This window comes from Acinonyx jubatus, chromosome B1 (genome assembly GCF_027475565.1).
Source record: "Acinonyx jubatus isolate Ajub_Pintada_27869175 chromosome B1, VMU_Ajub_asm_v1.0, whole genome shotgun sequence".
NCBI lineage: Eukaryota > Metazoa > Chordata > Mammalia > Carnivora > Felidae > Acinonyx > Acinonyx jubatus.
In genome coordinates this window covers 53529992-53550983 of record NC_069382.1, presented here as the reverse complement: position 1 = coordinate 53550983, position 20992 = coordinate 53529992, and the positions used below count along the sequence as shown (strand labels likewise).

General features: G+C 39.4%; 1 long non-coding RNA gene across 1 annotated transcript; it reads left to right on the top strand.

The window, feature by feature from the left end:
* The first annotated feature begins 1520 nt into the window (after positions 1–1520).
* LOC128314414 (uncharacterized) lies at positions 1521–12112 on the top strand. Its single transcript, XR_008296033.1, has 3 exons — positions 1521–6828; positions 6949–7091; positions 11905–12112. It is a non-coding gene; the product is annotated as an uncharacterized LOC128314414 (long non-coding RNA).
* The last annotated feature ends 8880 nt before the right edge of the window (positions 12113–20992 follow it).

The following is a 20992-nucleotide window of genomic DNA, read 5'->3' as shown; positions in this document are numbered from 1 at the left end:
GGGCTTGAACTCATAACTCTGAGATCAACAGTTGCACACTCCACCGACTGAGCTAGCCAGGCGCCCCCCAAAATAGAATTATTTCAACATGTAGTCAATATGAAATTATTAGTGAGAAATACTACATTTTTTCCCCCATACTAAGTCTTCAAAATCTAATGTTTACTTTACTCTTAGAGTAGATTTCATTTTGGACCAAACATATATACATATACATATACATATACATATACATATACATATACACACACATATATATACACACACATATATACATATATATACATATATATACACATATATGTATATGTATATTTTTAAAAAAGTTTTATTATTTATTTTGAGAGAGAGAGAGTACGTGGGGGAAGATCAGAGAAAGAGGGAGAGAGGGAATCCCAAACACGTCTTGTGCTGTCAGTGCAGAGCTGATGTGGGGCTCGAACTCATGAACTGTAAGATCATGACCTGAGCTGAAACCAAGAGTGCAATGCTTAACTGACTGAGCCACCCAGGCATCCTTGAACCAATCACATTTCAAATGCTCAGTAGTCAATGTGGCCAGTGGGTGGGACAGCTCTAGACCTATGGTTGAATCTTTTTCTATCAGCAATGTATTTGCACATCTTTTTAAAGTGATGCTTCTGTAGATGTCTGAGGTCACCTGTTGTGTGTTGGTGACTTGAAGTTTCAGTGTCAGAATGTGATATGCTCTTACATGAGAGCATAAACTTTATCTGAGTTTACTGCCATTTTACATAACAAATTCTTGAGTGGCCAAGTGTGATAGGAGGAAGTCATTGCTAGAGTTCCAATCAGATAATATTTTCCTGCTTAGGCTTTCTGGAAACACTCAGTTTTTCCCAACAGATAGTCATGAAATCACCTGCTACATGCCAGGTAGGCACGAAAGAGGGAAAATATGTGTAAGGTCATTTATTTTTGAATTGAGTTATCTTAAATATTGAAAATCTCTAAATGGATTAACGGGGAGAATGCTTCCATTTATTGGTCTTTTACTATGTACTGACGCATGTGATCTTACTTACCTTTTAATAATCTTGTAAGCTTCATACACATGAGAAAACTGAACCCTAGTGAATTTGAGTAAATTTCTCAAGACCGTGCTGTTCACAATCGGTGGTGTTTCTCACTCATATTTGTTTCCTTTTAAAGGACTTGTGGTATGGTTAAATCTTATTCCAGGGCATGCTCTGTATTTGAAAAATTTCAAAGCAACATGGAGTGTGTATGAATTTTGCAGAAACTGTTAAATCTAGCTTTTAATGGCCATGGGTTTTGTAGTAGATTAAGCTCGAGTTCAAGGTTCCAGCCTTTCCACTTACTAGGCTTTTTGTTTTTGTTTACCTTATTTAAACTCCAGAAGCTTGTTTCCTCATTTAGAAAACAGCCATCATAATAGTTTCTATCTCTTAGGGTTGTGTAAGGACTGAGTGAGCTAATTCAGGGAAAGTACATTGTGTGAGGCATATATTAATGACTCCCCATCTATTAGCTGCTTGTTCTTTTTTATCACAAGCAGTGACAAGCCTGGTATATATTAACTCTTTCAATTTACAAGAATTTTCTTGACCACTCAATATAGCAGCATACATTTTTTATACTTTAAATGTGATTAAGCAGAGAAGCTTGAAGTACTTTTCTATAATTAACTGCTCAACTGTGTTAGAGAATGAAAACAGCTTTCAGAAGTAGATCTGACATTCACCAACAGCCGGGAGAGGACAGAGCTGATGTCTTTTCTACCTATGAACGAACAGTTTTGTCCTTCAGAGGTGGTGACCTTGGTTTCTTTCTGAAAGATACCTGAACTCTAGCCAATGGTGCTTTAGGATTTGATGTACCACCTGACCCATCTCAAAGGACAAAGAAGAATAAAGTTTTTCAAAGGTCACATCTCAGCCATTTACAATTTTTTGTTATGTTTCTGTCATGGCTGAAGATTGTAGTCAGACAATTGCAACAAAAACAACCAAAGCCAAAATGAACCAATGAACACAACAGAAATGGAGAAAGAAGGAAAAAAAAGAGCTTCTGTCTAGGGTTCAAATGCTTCCACTCGTAAGTCTTAACCTTTTTGATAATTATATTATGTGCAGCGGCAAAGAAACAAAAGGGGATAAAGGTCTTAAGAGTTATATTGATAAACTATGTGTGGTGCTCAAAAATGGCATGGAATATCTTGTTTAAGCTGTAAAAATATATTAGCATGTCATGTTATCTTCATAAATTCTTCTCACACATAGGGTGGGTGGAGTTCCTAAATCCCAAGGCACATTACCAATTCAGTTGGTCACTGCCATTCATCAATTGTTTTGTCACATATTTGCAGCCCCTCAGTTGGGACTGAGGTATTATGATTCTAGAGGGTTTGATAATAGGTGAATTATTAGCTGTTGGGGACGGATTTGTTTCTGAGCCTTTCTGTGGCAGTCTCTTATATAGGAAGGCAATCATTCTCACAGAATTTGCTCCCTCAGACATAAAGAGATTTTGAATATGGCTTGTAATTTTTTTCCTAGTAAAATTTCATTAGTGGTTAATTATGATTGGTAGAGCTTACCGGAAGTTCGCCAAGTGTGTTGAGAGTTCAAACGTCAAATTTTGAACTGCGTCATGATGGGATGGACGGCTCTTGGTATTCTCTGTCACCATGTTTATACACACTGTGTATCAATCTTCTATGCATTATCGCATGTTGAACTTGTGATTTTAACCTTGTTGGAAAACAAAAGGGGCTTTTAGAATTCACTTTTCTCAGTCTGGGCAACGGTACTTTCTGGGTTTGGAGCCTTTGCCTTATACTGTATGATTTGGGGTAAGAAATAATTCAAGGGCTATTTCAACAGCGTCTAACTTTGATAGGATGCAAGAAGTTAAGTTAAATGCTTTTTGTAGATGTTGCAGATTGGGCCAGATGAACCCAAAGTGTGGCTAAGTCTGGTCAGTCTCATCTACAGTTTTCTCACAGAAGCCAGATCAGATCTAAGGCAGATTAAGCAGAATCCATTTCTCTTCCAAAAGGGCCCGTTTGTAAGAACCAGGAAGAAGATAAAACACAAAGGAATAGAATAAACTTCTCAATACATCCTTCTGAAAGTTTCAAGTTTCTATTTTAAAAGGGTGTATCCTCATTAAAGGCAGGCACTTTAGCTCATACAATTGTCATGAGCTCTGAAATCAGCTTGACTATTGCAAAAATTTATTGGTTTCTTAAATTTTTTTTCCCATAAGGGTAGGAGAAAATAACAAACGAAGGAGGCTTTCCCAAAAGTCAATACAAAACACAGCTTTATTGAAATAACTAGGTAATTAGACACATGATTTAAATTATGCTGAATCAAAAGTTGTTGCCTGGCAGGTAATGCTGTCAGGGTTTTGTGCTGTCTTTCCTCTCTGTTTTACCAGAGACTGGATTGATCTGAAAACTGCATCTATAAGTTCCTCACTGGAGAATATAGGCAAAGAAATGATCCCCTTGGCAGTAGAAGTCCAGTGGTGGCAGATGCACGTACAGCAAAAATTCTGGCATGCTGGAGTAGGTTTAAAATAGTGCTAAGGAGTTTTTAATGTGTTTTTTTTTTTCTGTGTTGGGATATAAACATTTTTTGATGAGGGATGTTTCTGTTTCGGCAAAGAATTATGTGGCTGAATGATGCAGAATGGGAGTCAGGGCCTGCAAGATATTTGATTATGCGCTACAGAGGCCTCATAATTGAAATGAGGTCTGAGTCTTAGACCTTCTCTATCCATCCCACAGTTACGTAAAATATTTCTGATAGGTTATTTTGAGCCCCTTTTGTCAGCCGTATAGCTCTGGCGCCATTGTGGAGAACCCTTGGCCTAGGGCGGACTCAGTCCTAGATTTTCTTTTCTTTTTTTTTTTAATATGAAATTTATTGTCAAATTGGTTTCCATACAATAGATTTTCCTATTTAAAGTGCTTGATAGGGGATACAAAATAAATCTAAGTCATAGATTCTATATTCTAGATGCTTACAGTCTATTTTAGGGAAGCAACACTCATGTACAGGAGTAGAGAGAGGAAGAAGACCAATGAGGGCTTTAAGGTGCTATGGAATGCTTGTATTTGGGCAGGCAAGGAACAAGGAGGATGATAACCGTGACCTGTATTGGGGGGGTGGGGCAAGCTACATAGGTGTTGAGGTTGAAATGTGTCTGGCATGAGGAATTAGATGGCTCTTCTCCCCCTTAACTATTTTAACTCAGTCACCTACTCAGCACATGTTTATTGCACATCAATCATGGTCCAGGGTGCCTTGGTGAGGAACACAGTGCTGAAGACAAGGAGCATAGCTGCTGCCTTCATGAAGTTTAAGATCTGGTGGGCAATAGGCATTGAACACGAAAACAAACAAACGTATATAACAAGAAACTGTGGTAGGCAATAGTAAAGAAAAGCAAGATGCTACAAAAGAGATCGTGGTGTGGGGAATACAGGTTGGAAGAAGAGACATTTAAGGTGAGATTCGAAGGATCTACTTTTTTTTTTTTACTTAAATTTTTTTTAACGTTTATTTATTTTTGAGAGACAGAGAGAGAGCACGAGCAGGAGATGGGCAGAGAGAGAGGGAGACCCAGAATCCGAAGCAGGCATCAGATCCTGAGCTGTCAGGCTCCAGACAGAACCTGATGTGGGGCTGAGCCCCGCGCGGGGCTCAAACCCACGAACCGTGAGATCAGAACTGGAGCTGAAGTTGGACGCTTAACTGACTGATCCACCCAGGCACCCCTCGAAGGATATAGTTATTAAAATATAAAGACGCTTCTTATATAGGATGTGCTAAAATTAGATAGAATTTCTACCGAGGGGCTCTTTTACGTCATGTGTCTGACAAATGAGGTAAAGAAATATTTAGGACATGCTCATTCAATTGGCAACTGTATCAGGCAGGGGCTCACCAAGAAACAGATGCTACCTGCAAATTGGAGAACTTGAGGAGGGTTGAATAAATTTATAAAGCAGTGGTGATGGTGTACGGAAAGTATTTTCAGGGCCATTAATAACAGAGCTGTCACAATCCCTAGACCCAAAGGGACAAGCTGGAGGGCATGGAGACCTGAGTACCAGGAGGAGGGGCAGTAATGCTTTGAGATGAACAGCGACCTTGGTTGAGGGACACAGCGGCCCAAGGTGCCCCCGGTGTGAGAATGCAGGTTTGGGGGGCACGATACAACCTGAGATCTCGCTCTCCTTTTCCTTCTGCTCTCCTGGTAATGATCCCCTTTGGCTAGACCCAACTAGACATCATCAGATGATGAATTTCACACAGGCTGGCCTCCCAGTTAGAGATCAACGCCCAGAAGGTAGAACATGGACTTTGGAGAGAGACAGAAGATACCTCATACGGCAAGGCTACATGAAGCTCTTACCCTAGACACAGCTCAGAGGTGTGAAAGAACGCAGGCCTTGTAAAACGACTTACGAAGATCTGCTCTGGTTTGAGTTCATATGTGGTGGGTGTGGTGTGGTTCATCGGAATCCAAACTGTGGCTTCTAGAGACTATGATAATCGCTCTTTCTTCTAAGGTTTTTCCTACTTGGTTTTCAGGCTTCTCTTCTAGTGGCTGTATTTTTTTCTGTAGCCTCTGTCATAATATCCGAATCACACTGGGAAGGCACACCACATGTGATGGCAATGCCACGGGAAGTGCAACGGGCCAGAAACCTCTCACGGCTGAGCACCATGCTACCAGCATTACTCACGCAGGCACCTACAGCACATTCCTACAATGCTACTTCTCCTTGGGACCATTGCTCTGCTCTTTCCTGGGGTTGTTCTGTCATTTTCTTTTTCCTCAGCAAGGCTGGGGATGTGGAAATGAAGAAAGGCAGAAGTTGAAATTTGTTGTAATACTAGCTGACATCTGAACGCTGGGATCGCTGTGTAAGAGGAAGGAATGGATGTATTTACCAAATAGCGCCAATCCCCCTTTCCGCCTTCGTTTCAAATTCTGCAGAAAAAAAGACAGCTCTGAAAATTTACGAGCCATAACGTGCTCTTCATTACTTGGTCACAGGGTAAGCAACCAGCACCCAAGCCTAAGGGTCACCTGCAGGTCTGGAAATCTTTGTAACTTTATAGGGAGGTTCATTGGCTCCAGGAGGAGTGATGAGGTGCTGAGAAGCCACTCATTCACCAGGGAACTGCTAAGCACTTTTGTGATAAATAAGGATATACATATGCACAGAGCTCTTTCGTTAGAGCATTTTCCCCAAACATGAGAATCTCAGTTAATTGTTACAGTGGCCCCGTGAATGGGGCAGGGCAGGCCTCGCAAACTTCCATTTCAGATGAGAAATTGAGCCTCACAGGCCATAGGGCCTGCCAGGGTCCTGTGGCTGGGAAATAGCAGAGGTGCTGGAAACGAATTCCAATTTCCAATTTTTTTTTTTTTTTTTATTTTAAATCACAACAGTTTCCAATGGAAGCTTTCAAAGCAGAGACTTGTCTAGCCCTTTTACTGTTCGCAGAAAATTCGAGGGTGTTGAGATAATCGGGAACTTTTCCTTTACCGAGTTTGTTTATAAATTTGTCCAATGAAAAGAGAAGTGTGGCTGGAGGTAAAATTAGACTCTGTTGGAACTTCTGTTCAAATACCTCTTTCCTTGTTTTTTCCTCTTCGGGATCCTGGTCACAGGACGGGAAGCCTGTTTCTCTCTTTGCTGTCATACTCGCTCTTAGTAAAACGAGGACTCGTGGCAGCATTGTGAACAGTGGAGTTCTACGATCTGACTTCTAGTTTTACAAAGACTCCCCTGGCCACTGTGCTGAGAGCAGACATTGGGTAAGGGGGAAGCAGGAGAGTCCGGCTAAAAGGCCGGTGCCGTCAATGCGGGAGAGGCGATGGTGGGGTTTTGGACAAAAGCAGCAGAGGAGGTACTAACAAGTATTGTGACCCGGATAGATTTTGACAGCAGAGCCTACAGGATTTCCTGACAATTTAGATGCGGCTTGTGAAAGAAAGAGAGGAGTCAAGGATCAATACAAGTGTTTGGCCCAAGCCACTGAAGGAAGGAGGTACCATCAATGAAGATGGGGAAGAATGAGGTGAAGCCTCTGAAGGAAGATCACAGGTCAGTTTCGGAAATGATGAGCTCGGGGTGCCTGTTACACATTTGTATTTTCTTAGTTACTCCTCCCTCCCTCCCTCCCTCCCTCCCTCCCTTCCCTCCTTCCTCTCTGTTTCTCTCCCTCTCTCTCTCCCTCCCTCCCCTCCTCTCTTTCTTCCTCTCCCTCTTTTTCTTTCTTTTGCCCTGCCCTTTCCCTGTGTAACAAATTACCAGAAGTGGAGTGGATTCAAATAACACCCACTTAGAGTTCTGTAGGTCAGAAGTCAGGCTGTGCATGGCTGGATTCTCGGTTCAGGGTTTCATAAGGCTACAATCAAGGTGTCGGGAAGGCTGAATTCTTGTCTGAAAGCTCTGGGGAAAAATCCACTTCTAGGCCCATTTAAGTTGTTGGCAGAACTCGGTTTCTTGTGGTGCTAGGACTCAGGTCCCTGTTCTCCTGCTGTCTGTCAGGTGGGAGCTGCTCTCAGCAACTAGAGGCCACCCTGAGGTCTTTGCTCTATGGCCTTCTCCTCCCTCAGCAAAGGAAAATTTCCCTCCTGTTGAATTCCTCTCATGCTTCAATTTTCTCACTTCCTTTTCTGAGACCAGCTGGAGAAAGCTCTCTGCTTGTTTTTTTTTTTTTTTTTTTTTTTAAAGCTCTCTGCTTTTATTTATTTATTTATTATTATTTTTCACATTTTCTTACTGGGCTTGACATTCGCCTCTTGCAATTTTATTGAAGTATAGTTAACATAATATTTTTAAATATTTAAGGTAAGTGATTTGACATTTTGATATACTTCTGTATTGTGTAAAGCTCTCTGCTTTTAAATGGCTCATGTGATTAGGTCAGGCCCACCTGGATATCTCCCACCCCCATCTTTAAAAAAAAAAAAATTATTCACAATTTGCCTGAACTTTAAGTATCAAGCAACCTGAAAAGGAGCTATGTATAACAAACTGTTACTAGAAAACATAAGTAACTGTTTCAAAAAGAGTAGATGATTAGGTTAAAGTATAGGTAACAGCAAATGCTTAACCATCCTATATTATTTCTGCCTTTTTCTGGAAATATTATTTTATTTAATATAACATATAATATCATATTAGTTTAAGATATTCAACATAATGATTTGATATTTGTATACACCGAAAATGATTAAGGCAGTAAATCTGGTTAGTTTTTTTTTTTTAAATTTAGGATGAGGCTTTTCAAGATCTACTCTCTTAGCAACTTTCAAATATGCAATACAATGTTACTGACTGTAGTCAGCATGTTGTACATTATACCACCCCCCCCCGCCCCCCTCTGCCCTCCCCCCCCACCGTGATTTATTTATCTTACAACTGGGAGTTTGTAACTCTTGTTCCCCTTCACCCATTTCACCCACCTCCTTACTCTCCTCCCCTCTGGCAACCACCAGGCTGCTGTCTGTTATCTATGAGTGCTTGTTTTGTTTTGTTTTGTTTTTTTAGATTCTGCATATAAGTGAAATCATATGGTATTTGTCTTTCCCTGTCTTACTAATTTCACTCAGCATAATACCCTCCATGTCCATCCATGTCATTGCAAATGACACGATTTCATTCTTTTTTATGGCCAAGTAGTATTCCATTGTACATATATACCACATGCTGTTTATCCATTCACCCATCAGTGAACACTTAGGTTGTTTCCATATCTTGGTTATTGTAAATAATGATGCAATAAACGTAGTGGTGCACCTGTCTTTTCAAATTGGTGTTTTGGTTTTTTTTTTCAGGTAAATACCCAGAAGTGGAAATGCTGGATCATATGATCATTCTATTTTTAATTTTTTGAGGAAACTCTGTACTGTTTTCCATAGTGGTTGCACCAATTTGCATTTCCACCAACAGTAAATGAAGGTTCTCTTTTCTCCGCATTTTGGCCAATAGTTACCATTTCTAGTTGTTTTGATAATAGCCATTCTAACAGGTGTAAGGTAATAATGTCTCATTGTGGTTTTGATTTGTGTTTTCTTGATTAGTGATGATTAGTAATGTTGAGCATTTTTTCGTGTGCCTGTTGCTCATCTGTACATCTTCTTTGGAAAAATGTCTATTCAAATCCTCTCCCCATATTTTAATTGAAAAAATATTTTTTTTTGCTATAGAGTTGTAGGAGTTCTGTAATTTATATGTATTTTGGATATTAATCCCCTATCAGATATATGGTTTGCAAATATCTTCTCCCATTCAGTAGGATGCCTTTTCACTTTGTAGGTGGTTTCCTTCACTGTGCAAAGCTTTTCAGGGTGATGTAGTCCCATGTTTATTTTTGCTTTTGGAGTCAGGTTCAAAAAATTATTTCCAAAAATAATGTCGATGTGTAGGCTTTTTTCCTAGGAGTTTTGTGGTTTCAGGTATCATATTCAAGTCTTTAAGTTAATTAAACTCAAGTCTTTGAGTTAATTTTTGTGTATAGTGTGAGAGAGTGATCCAGTTTCATTCTTTTGCATGTAGCTGACTAGTTTTCCCATCTTTATTAAAGAGGCTGTCTTTCCCCTTGTATATTCTTGCCTTCTTTGCTGTAAATTAATTGACCATATATATGGAGATTTATTCCTTGGCTTTCTATTCTGTTCCACTGATCTATGTGTCTGTTTTTGTGCCAATACTATACTATTTTAATTCCTGTGTTTGTAATATTAGTTTGAAACCAGGGAGGGTGATCTCTTAGCTTGTCCTCTTTCTCAAGATTTCTTTGGCTATGTGGGATATTTTGTGGTTCCATATAAATGTTAGGATTATTTGTTCTATTTCTGTGAAGAATGCCTTTGGAATTTTGATAGGGATTTCATTGAATCTGTAGATTGCTTTGTACATTTTAACAATCTTCATTCTTCCAATCCATGAGTATGGAATACCTTACCATTTATTTGTGTTGTCTTCAACTGCTTTCATCAGTGTCTTATTGTTTTCAGTATGTAGGTTTTTTCACCTCGTTGGTTAAATTTATTCTTAGGTATTTTATTCTTTTGATGTAATTGTAAAAGGGATTGCTTTTAAAATTTCTCTTAATTTTATCACCCCCACCCTGCCTTTTAAGATTTAACTGTGCCATGTAACATATCACCACAGGAGGAAGATTCATCATGTTTACAGTCCCAGGGATTTTTCAGGGCATGTATACCCGGGGCCAGGAATCTTGAGGGACCACCTTAGAACTCTGCCTATTGCAATATCCAAGAGAAAATGTTGAATAGAAGTTTGGATATTCACATTTAGATTTCAGGAGAGAAAATTTGGGAGTCATTGTGGTACAGATAGTACTTAAAGCTGTGAGGCTGAGCTCACTACAAGTGAATCTAGATATTGAAGAGAAGAGGCTCAAAGACTGGGCTCCAGGCAATGTTCATCTTAAAAGATCTGGCAAAAGAGAAGAAACTATGAAAAGGAAACTGAGAAGCGGTGATCAGCCAGGTGGCAAGAAATCCAAGAACGTGGTATTCCGGAAGATGAGTTTTAAAAAAGGATATCACATACCAATATCAATGGAATCAATTGTATCAAATGCTGCTGCTCGATCAAGTAACATGAACAAAAAGAATCGATCTTTAGATTTAGCAACATGGGGGTCTTCAGTGACTTTGATGAGAATGTTTTTTTATAGAGAGGAGAGACAGCAAGTCCGTCAAAAGTGACATAAGACAGAATGTGAGGAGACGAATTTGAAATAGTCACTCTAGACTATGCTTTGAGATTTGCCTTAAAGGGAGTTGTGAAAGATGGTAGCTTGTGCAAAGAAAAGTGGAGTCAAAGATGGGAATAAAAGTGTGGTTAAAGATGGGATAACAACAACATGTTTGTATGTTGAAGGAAATGGTTAGTTTGAAAAGAAAAACATTAATAATGCGGCATAGAGAGGTGAGAAATGCCGGTGTGGCCTTGAATAGGCAGAAGACTGAAAATCAAATACATTAATGGATGGGTCAGCTTTAGATAAGGGCATAGAATGTCCTTCTAATCTCATTTTGTGTCCTTTTGCACAAATAAAAAAATCAAATGTATTTACAATTACCATGTGCTTAGCACTTTACAATTTATGAAATATTTTCACACCCATACTTTGTCTCAATACACATTTGAAATATCTTATTTGATTCTCACAGTGATTCTGGGAGGTAGAACTTTTACCCTCATTTTCCAGTAAGGACAGGTATCGAGGAAGATTAAATAAATGCCACATTGCTCATGGGTAGTATTATTAGAATTTGAAGCGTCAGCTTAAACTTCATGTGTAGCAATGTTTTCCAAATTGTTGAGTTGAAATCCTGAGTCTACACGCAGTCACTGTATTCGGATGTTGTTAAATGTGTCTTACTATCATTTTGTACATTGCCTTTATCTTTCAAGCAAATTCAGTGAATTCTTTTAACATTCATCTGTATAATATCTGCTTATATCTTTGAAAATGAAAAGAAACTGATTGATGAAATTGGAATTTAGCTGTTCAGATAGTGAAAAAATATAGTTTTTAGTTCTGACTCAATCCTTAGCCATTATTGGTTCCACTCTCTTACTATCTACTAAGATCAGGGAATACAGGTAGCCTCAAAAACGCAGACACTCTTTTCCATGCCACATGCTTGATAACAGACTGATTGGAAAACAGTTAACATGCATGGTGATGTAAATTAAAAGTTTCTCTCCAGGAAAATGAGGGTAGAGGGACCTTAAGATGACCATTTCATTAAGAAAGGTCTCCTCACAAATACCTTTCCTATGACGCATGTGTTCTTGTATAATGTCAAATGAAGGCAGACCCATTGGATTTCTATTTAATATAGTTTATTTCACTTTTCTAGCTTCAACATATTCACTGGAAAGAGGAAGAAGGAAATTGGAAACAGGTATTCTTTACTATTTTTTGAATGAGGGCATTATTTTACTAACTTATTCTTGCAGTTCAGTAAGACACCAATTTTTCAGCTGTTTTAATTTTTCAGGTTTTTTTTGTTTAAAAATTTTTTAATGTTTATTAATTTTTGAGAGAGAGAGAGACAACAGGGGAGGAGCAGAGAGATAGGGAGACAGAATCAGAAGCAGGCTCCAGGCTCCGAGATGTCCGCACAGAGCCCGATGCAGGGCTCGAACTCACAAGCCGTGAGATCTTGACCTGAGCTGAAGCTGGACGCTTAACTGCCTGAGCCACCCAGGTGCCCCGAATTTTTCAGTTTTTTAAGAAATATGGTGCACTTCAAACCTATTTCTTTTGAGTTTTTTTTTTTTTTTTGAACCAGTGGAGAGTCATATACCTCGGTTGCAGCGGTATCTCTGCTCAGAATTTGACTCACTCCCCTGGGACGCAGTGGTGCATTCTACTAACAGGATGTTGGCTTTGACTTGGTGACTAATGTCAAATAGCATCAGAAGTTCAATATGAGGATATAGCAATGAAGCATGAATTCTTACAAATTATATACTGTCCTGATCCTTCACTAAGGTGTAACCTATTGAAATTTTGGAGCCCACGCTAATTCTTTCAGGACGTGGAGGTACCATACTTTGATAAGCAGCTTTACCACATTGAATTACAAGCAACTGAGAATACCTTTTAAGCTACTTATTAGTCAACTACAGGCTAAGACAGTGAGCACATCGGAGATAATGAGTATTTCTAAAAATATCTTCAATAACTTATTTCGTAATCATAAAAAGCATGAGGTTTATGGATATGGCCATGTGAAGATATTCCAGTACCCTTCCCATATCTTCAATATATTAAAAACCTTTCTTCTACAAGCATTTTAGTTTTCTAAATAGGCAGAATTTACTAATACTGATACTAAATTACTTCTACTTAAATTACCTTAGGCAAAAATAATTGGGCATATTAGCACACGAAGAAAGATGTGGGTGATTATAATTAACTTCTAATTTTTATTTCCTAATTCTAAACTTCATATCATGAGAATCTCAACATTGCCCAAGAGATGCAATCTGTTATATTATGTACAGTTGACTCTTGAACAGCACAAGGGTTAGGGGCACCTCCCCCCTACTCCCCCCCCTCCCCACAGTTGAAAATCTGCATATAACTTTGGACTCCCTCAGAACTTAACCCCTAATAGCCTACGGTTGATTGGAAGCCTTACCAATGTCAACACAGTTGACTAACCCATATTTTGTATATGAATCATATACTGTATTCTTACAATAAAGTAAGCTAAAGAAAATGTTATTAAGAAAATTAAAGGAAGAGAAAATACATTTACAGTATTGTATTATTTAAAAAAATCTGTGTGTAGGAGGCACCTGGGTGGTTCAGTCGGTTAAGCGTCCGACCTCAGCTCAGGTCATGATCTCACAGTCCGTGAGTTCAAGCCCCACATCAGGCTCTGTGCTGACAGCTCAGAGCCTGGAGCCTGCTTCCAATTCTGTGTCTCCCTCTGTCTCTGCCCTCTCCCCTGCTCATGCTCTGTCTCTCTGTGTCTCAAAAATAAATAAAAGCATTAAAAATAAAATCTGTGTGTAATTGCACTTGTGCAGTTCAAACCCTTATTGTTCAAGAGTCAACTGTACTTCCAACAGAAAACTTTTACTTGAAAAAATATTAAGAAAATACAGTTCCCAAAACCCAAAGCCCAAACCCAAAACCAAAACAAAACAAAAAAAGAAAATACAATTCCATCACGACTGGCTTTTTTTCTTCCTACTTGTGATATTCTCCCCCCCAACAACTCCTCTTTATCTATCCAAATTTGATAAGTCCTTTAAGATTTATCTCAAATGGTTACCTAGTGAATTCTGACTTGAGAATTCCGGCCTTTATCAGACTCTGCTTTGTGAGCAGTCATGAACTTATTAGCTATATCATTGATTGAGACACAATTACTGTAGAACTGATTGCATACAGCTTAGTGCAGTATTATGTATCATTTAAAAATTATTCTGTCTCCGGTAAGTTTCTAAGACGTCTGAAGACACGTGGGTCACACCTTTTTTTCCGGGTGCAATATTTTTTGATTGAACAAAACATTTTATTCATTGATTCAGCCATCACTTATCCAGTGCTCACGATGAGCCGGGGACTTTGCTAAGTACTGGCACACCAAGGATTCATTTGCTATTTATCAATTCAACACATTTTTGAGTGCCTAATATTTGCCAAGTTCTTGAGATACAGGTGTAAAGTAAATTAAATCTCTAATTTTTTGTAACTCCCATCTTAATAGGGGGGGACAAAAAAATAAAGAAATAAGTGACCTCTATATATTATGAAGTAGTGATAAGGGCTATGAAGATAATGAGACAAGATAAAGTGATACAGAGTGATAGAGTGTGAGAGTGGGGACCTTTGAACAAAGATGGTGAGGAATGGTCTGAGAGACAGCATTTGAGTGAAGTGAGGGGGTGAGCTAAGCAAATGTCTGACAGGAGACAGTTCTTGGCAAAGGGAAGAGCAAGTTCAAATGTCCAAGATGGAGATACTCTTGGCATGTCCCGGCACAGCGAGGAGGTAAACTGGCTGGAAGGCCCTGAATGACAGGGAGGGTTCCCCGAAGGTGAAGTCAGAGAGGAGGCAGGGCCAGATCATAAAGGGCTCTAGAGGATTTGATTCTACATGGGGTGAGAAGATGTCGGAGGTTTTAAGTAAGGAATTGATATGGTCTGATTTATGATGAATGACACAATTGAAAAAGATCTTGGAATTTCTCTAAAGAAACTTAAAATCTCTTATTCATTGTTCTACTGTACAAACATTCATAGAAATTCTTATTAGACTACGAAATTAAAACAAATAAATTTACTAACAAGTAAAATATTCCCCCTATGTGTATGGTCTATACGGAGTGTGTGTATGTGTGTGTGTCTATGTATATGTAATTGTGGGGAGGGCCAAATAGCAAATTTAAGAGGAAAATATAACCTCAAATTATAAAAATGAGGAATGAAGCATTTTTTAAACTGAAAACTCAAATCCAAGAAATGTGGGTTCTTCATGTGAGAAACGAACACTGCGTGGCTGTTTTGTTTTTTTTTTACTTCCATATTTTTGTATCTCAAAATATCAAGATACAACTTAATTTGTTTAAACGAGAGAGTCAGCACATGCACACAAATGGGGAAAAGGCAGAGGGTGTGGGAGAGAGATAATCTCAAGCAGCCTTCATGCCCAACACAGAGCCCGACGCAAGGATCAGTCTCGACTGTGAGATCATGACCTGAGGTGAAATCAAGAGTCAGACGCTTAACCAACTGTGCCACTCAGGCACCCCTGACTTAAATATTTTATGCAAAAATATAAATAACTGTTATTTGAATTGTAGGTCCCAAAGAATATTTGGTCAATATTTATAGCGTATGTTTGCTTCAAATAAGGGCACAGGGATTGATTGTTAAGTGGATCTGAAGAACTGTGAAATCGAAACATTATTATATGACCCTACTGTATTAAATAATCAAAGGTCCTTTTTTTTCTGTTCATAGATCAGCTCTTAGCACTGTAATTAAGGGATCTGGTTTGTAATGTTAATTTTGGTGTTGAAGCAACTTAGAGCAAGATACAATAATGACGGTTAACAGCTAATGCTACTTGAGTGCTCATTCTGTGTGAAGCATTCTGAACTACGCACTTTATGTTGGTGTTTTCTTGCCAGAGTTCTGAACCAAATGAGAGAGAGAACAACTGGTCAGATGGAGAACCAGATATCACCTTTAAATGAAGCTATTATCAGACAGCCTGGCAAGAAACGACAGGCTCCCAAATGCTGAGCCCTGGGATACGATAGATTTCTACATTCAGTCTTGGGCTTTGCTAGTTGACTGATAGGTTTTCCACTGAAGGGCATCCTAAGGGCACCCCGTATTGAAGAGAACAAAAGTTGAGTCTTCTGTGGGTAGCTAATCCCAGGATAAAGGGAGGGCAAAGATCTGGGCTCCCCCATTCTACCCCTTCTTCCAAGGTCATACTAAGGGGTACTTAAGGAAATTCCCTCTTCACTGAAGTTATGGGCCTGGAGAAGAACTGTTTTTCCTAGTAATGAATCTATTAGCTCATGTAAATTCTTACATAAACCCTATATAACAGATATTATTGTCAAAATTTTGCAGACACAGAAATGAAGGCACAGAAAAGTGAAGTGAGTTGGCAACGTCCCACCACAAGACTGTGGTGGAGACATCCTTGAACCCAGGCAGTCTGGCCCCAGAATTCACATTCTCACCCACATGCACTCCTGCTTCTCTAATCTTTTTGAGCTGAACTTTCTTATCTGAAAAATGACGGGGTTAGGCTAGAAAAATCTCTAAAAATTCCTGTCAACTTGAAAATGCTTTAATCTGTCTTTGGGTTCATTGTAGAAAAATCTGGGTGTGTGAGATCTTTGAAACTCCCCAGGCAAGGGATAACATGGAACAATATTACATACAACTTAAAACGTTATTTTGATGAAAAGCCACAGTAGGTAATTGTAACCCAATTCTCTTTTCAATGTGGAAAACTCAGCAGTTTAAAAAGGAACAGACAGATGGAATTTTGCTAACACGTCCAAGAAGGAAATATGATTTCACATGCATATTATATGCAAGTTTATGAATGCAGTCATAGTGTCTGGAACCTAGGTAGGAAACTATGATGAAAATCAGTGAAGTAAAATATCAAAATAAAACACTGCATGACAACTCCTAATGGGTAGCAATGCTGGCGCCTTTCATAAAACCTCTTGGGAGTATTAACGTGAGACATAAGTGGCTGAACGGGTCTGAATTTCCCTGGTGATAGTCATATATCAAAATGAACGTTAGCTGGCAACAATTCAGGAAGCGACATGCCTCGCATGCCACTATCGAGATGCCAAAGTTGTGATCACGGACGGCAAATTGTGACATTTTACCGTGGGTCAAAATCAAGTAGACGACCTGGTGTATAATTCCCTAAGAACTTGTTTGGGGCAAAGACTGACGATTATAATCTCAATTAAGGACAGAATGTGTGATTTCAGTAACAAAATCACTTTTGTATATTTGAAAGGACAGAGGCATTATCAGCGTGTTTTCAATGAAACTGCTTGCAGGGTCTTCTGGGCAGTAGACAGCTTACTCCACATTTAAATACACTCCGGGAGTTTTGGAATAGTGTTCTTAATGGAAGAGTTTTAGAAATCACCTTAAAGTAATAAGCTCTTAAAAATGGCTTCCGGCCAACATAAATTCTCATCATGCAATTAATATTCAAATAACTTCAGTTTTTCTGTCAAATTAATTCAGTGGTTGGCAAGTGTCAAGTACCTTTATTTAAGGTAATACATTTGAATTCTAGCTGGTGAGCTTTCTTCTCCTTCTCCATCAAAAAAAATTAAAAAAAAATTTTTTTAACGTTTATTTATTTTTGAGACAGAGAGAGACAGAGCATGAACAGGGGAGGGGCAGAGAGAGAGGGAGACACAGAATCTGAAACAGGCTCCAGGCTCTGAGCAGTCAGCACAGAGCCCAACGTGGGGCTTGAACTCATAGACTGCGAGATCGTTACCTGAGCCGAAGTCAGACACTTAACCGACCGAGCCACCCAGGTGCCCCACAAAAAAATTTTTTTAATGGCATTGCCGTTACTAATTACAAAATACATCTTTGACAAGTGTGACTTTTTAAAGAAAAATGTTTATTTATTTTGAGAGAGAGACATAGAGAGTCAGTGGGGGAGGAGCAGAGAGGGACGGAGAGAGAATCCCAAGCAGACTCCACAGCTGTCAGCTCAGAGCCAAGCACGGGCCTCGAACCCACAAACCAGGAAATCATGACCTAGGCTGAAACCAAGAGTCAGACGCTTAACTGACTAGCTACCCAGGTGCCCCAGTAAGTATGACTTTTGAAAACAGATCATTTTCTTTTTTCAGGGGTTGCCTGGGTATCATGTGTAACTATAGTTCTAATTCTCAGCTTGCACCTGTCATTATTTTTAGTAGCATTATTTTCTAGATGACATCTCAGAGGTTCCTTCCGAAGAATTATTGTTATTTTGGGTTAAAAAGAGATTTTCTTTGCCTGCTGGAACTTCGTGTGTATTTGCTCTTTTCAAAGTGTGTGTGTGTGTGTGTGTGTGTCTTGAAATTTCTTAAAAATTTATGGCACTAAGGGGATGTTATGATTCTTGATTTTCATAGAGCCTAAGCATAAGAATGATTTCTTAATGACATAATTTGTGTCTATTATAAATTGCTTCCATAATATGTTTATTTTATTGACTAACATTGCAGGGTAGAGGACATGAATTAGTAAGGAACAGAGCTGGACTGCTAAAAAAGCAAACAACAAACGTCAAGTACTCTGGAGCAAAGTCGTTTAATGAAACAAAGAGAAAAAGCACCAGAATTGTCGTTTTCTGTATTGCAATGCCACAAAATCTAATAAAGTTTTTAAACATGCAGCAGAAAGTAAACTAAAATTATATTATCTGACTTCTAATAAGTTACATTGGTGATTTGTTACAAACAAATGAGTAACAGGTAGTAAATATAGGTTGACATGTATTTTAAAAGCTCTAATAATACCCAGGGTGTAATGACTATGGAGATGCCAGGAAAGGGGACGTCTGTCTGAATAGTGCGATTTCATTTGCTGCTTATTTTGAGAACAGTCACTTGGACCTCTTGTGAAATATTCTCTTGTGATTTCTCCACCTATAAATAGCTTGCTTTTGGGCCTGATGGCTTCTAATCAGTGAATAATGATTACTGACTGGGCCCCAGTTATCAACAGCAACAACAGCAGCATTTATGGAGCATTTAGTCCTCATAACAACCCAGTGAAGTAAGGATTATAATTACCTTCATTTTACTCGTAAGCAAACCAACACTCAAGAGGATTTAGGTCATTGCCAGAGACAAACAATGCAAATATAACTGATAGTTATTGTGCTCCTTCTGTGTCCTAGGCACTACGCTTGTCTTGAGGACTAAACAGAATAGAAGGCAGCCTGTGTTCTCAATTCCTGTAGAGTGTTCTGGGGGAACAGATGAATTTCCAGACAACTACAACAGAGAGAGCTAAGAGCTAATATATGAAGTACTGTGTTGGGGTGGTATGAGATACAGAACACATTCTCAGGGTGTGAGGGCAGACTTGTGTAGGCAGACAGTAGCAGAGCAGGGTAAAAGCATCCTCTTTCTTGTGTGTACCTGGTGACTGAACATAGATCATGTTCACCTTTATTCTTTTATTTTTAAAAAAAATTTTTAGTGCTTATTTATTTTTGAGGGGGGGGGGGGAGAGAGAGAACAAGTGGGGGAAGGAAGGGCACAGAGAGAGACACACACACAGAATCCGAAGCAGGCTCCAGGCTCCCAGCTGTCAGCACAGAGCCCAATGTGGGGCTTGAACTCACGGACCGTGAGATCATGACCTGAGCTGAAGCTGGACGCTTAACGGACTGAGCCACTCACTCACCCCCGTCTTTATTCTTTTAGATCTACAAGGCTTTAGTTCTTTGCAGTCATATTATAGCTTACCACAATACCACATGGGAAACTACTCTCTCGCATATGTAATGCCAGAATAGGCCTTATATTTATTTTCGGGGCTGCGTGGAGGAGACTACTCATCTATTTTGCCAAAGAAAATACATACTTGAGAAAAACACCGAATAATTTCCTAGACACATGGAATTTACAGCTGATTGTTTAGAAGATCCAGTTACTATTTATAAACTCTCAATTTTAATATAAGACGTTTTAGCTGCTGAAAGTGTCTTTTTTTTTTTTTTTTTTCATTTTAGAAGTTCAGGATTACATGTACTAGCTACGTGGCATGATTGCATGAATTTCTAGCCTCGGAGAGCCGTCTGTATATCTGAGTAGGCTTGAGAAAACACCTCTTTTCTAGGAAGTGTCCCTCTCCTCTAAATTTGTGTGATTGCCATAGATGTCGCTGTGTTTATAGATGTGACTATTCATTGGTTTGGGGTGGGAAGAAGATCCAAGCTGGGCTAATCAAATTACCCCACTATTTTGGCCTCATTAATTAGGCTTGGCTAGTCAGAGTCTGTTGTTCCCTTCCCAAATGGGTTAACTACAATTCAATTCTGGCATTAACTGCCTGGAATTCGCACCAGACTCCACAGGTTAAGAGCTCAGTCCTCTGCAAAACTGCCCTCACCTTAGAAACCAGATGCAAGTGGGGTCCCCAGGTCAGCCACACTTCTGACTGACCTGCTCTGAATTTGGGGGTTTCTATGGCTCTTTCAGTTTCCGTATTTTTTTTAACGTTTATTGATTTTTGAGAGAGAGAGAGAGAGAGAGAGAGAGAGAGATAGAGAGTGCACGAGTGACAGAAGGCCAGAAAGGGGAGACAGAAGTTCCGAAGCAGGCTCTGTGCAGTGAGCGTAGATCCCGATATGGGGCCCAAACCCACTAACGGCGAGATCATGACCTGAGCCTAAGTCAGGAGTTGGATGCTTAACCGACTGAGCCACCCAGGCACCCCTCAGTTTCAATAATTTAATAGATCTCACAGAACTGAAGGAAGTGCTATATTCACGATTATAATTTTATTATAAAAGACACAACTCAGAAACAGCCAGATGAAAAATCTGCACAGGGCAAGGTCTGGGAGGGTTTCAAGCATAGACCTTCCATGCTTCTTCCCCATGGAGTCAGGGCATCTCACTCCCTGGCACATCTCTATCTTCACCAACCAGAAAGAGCCTTGGTGTTGAGTTTTTGTTGGGGTTTCATTAAGAGGCACGATTGATGAAATCTTTGGCCATGTGATTAGACTCAGTCTCCAGCACCCATTTCCTCCCGAGAAGTTCCAATTGTCTAGTCACATGCCAAGTCTTTCTGATGACAGCCAGACAGTGAAGGCTGTCCCAGAAGCCATCTTTGATCTTCGGGAGCTCACCAAAAATCACTCCATTAACATAACAAAGACATTTATCAT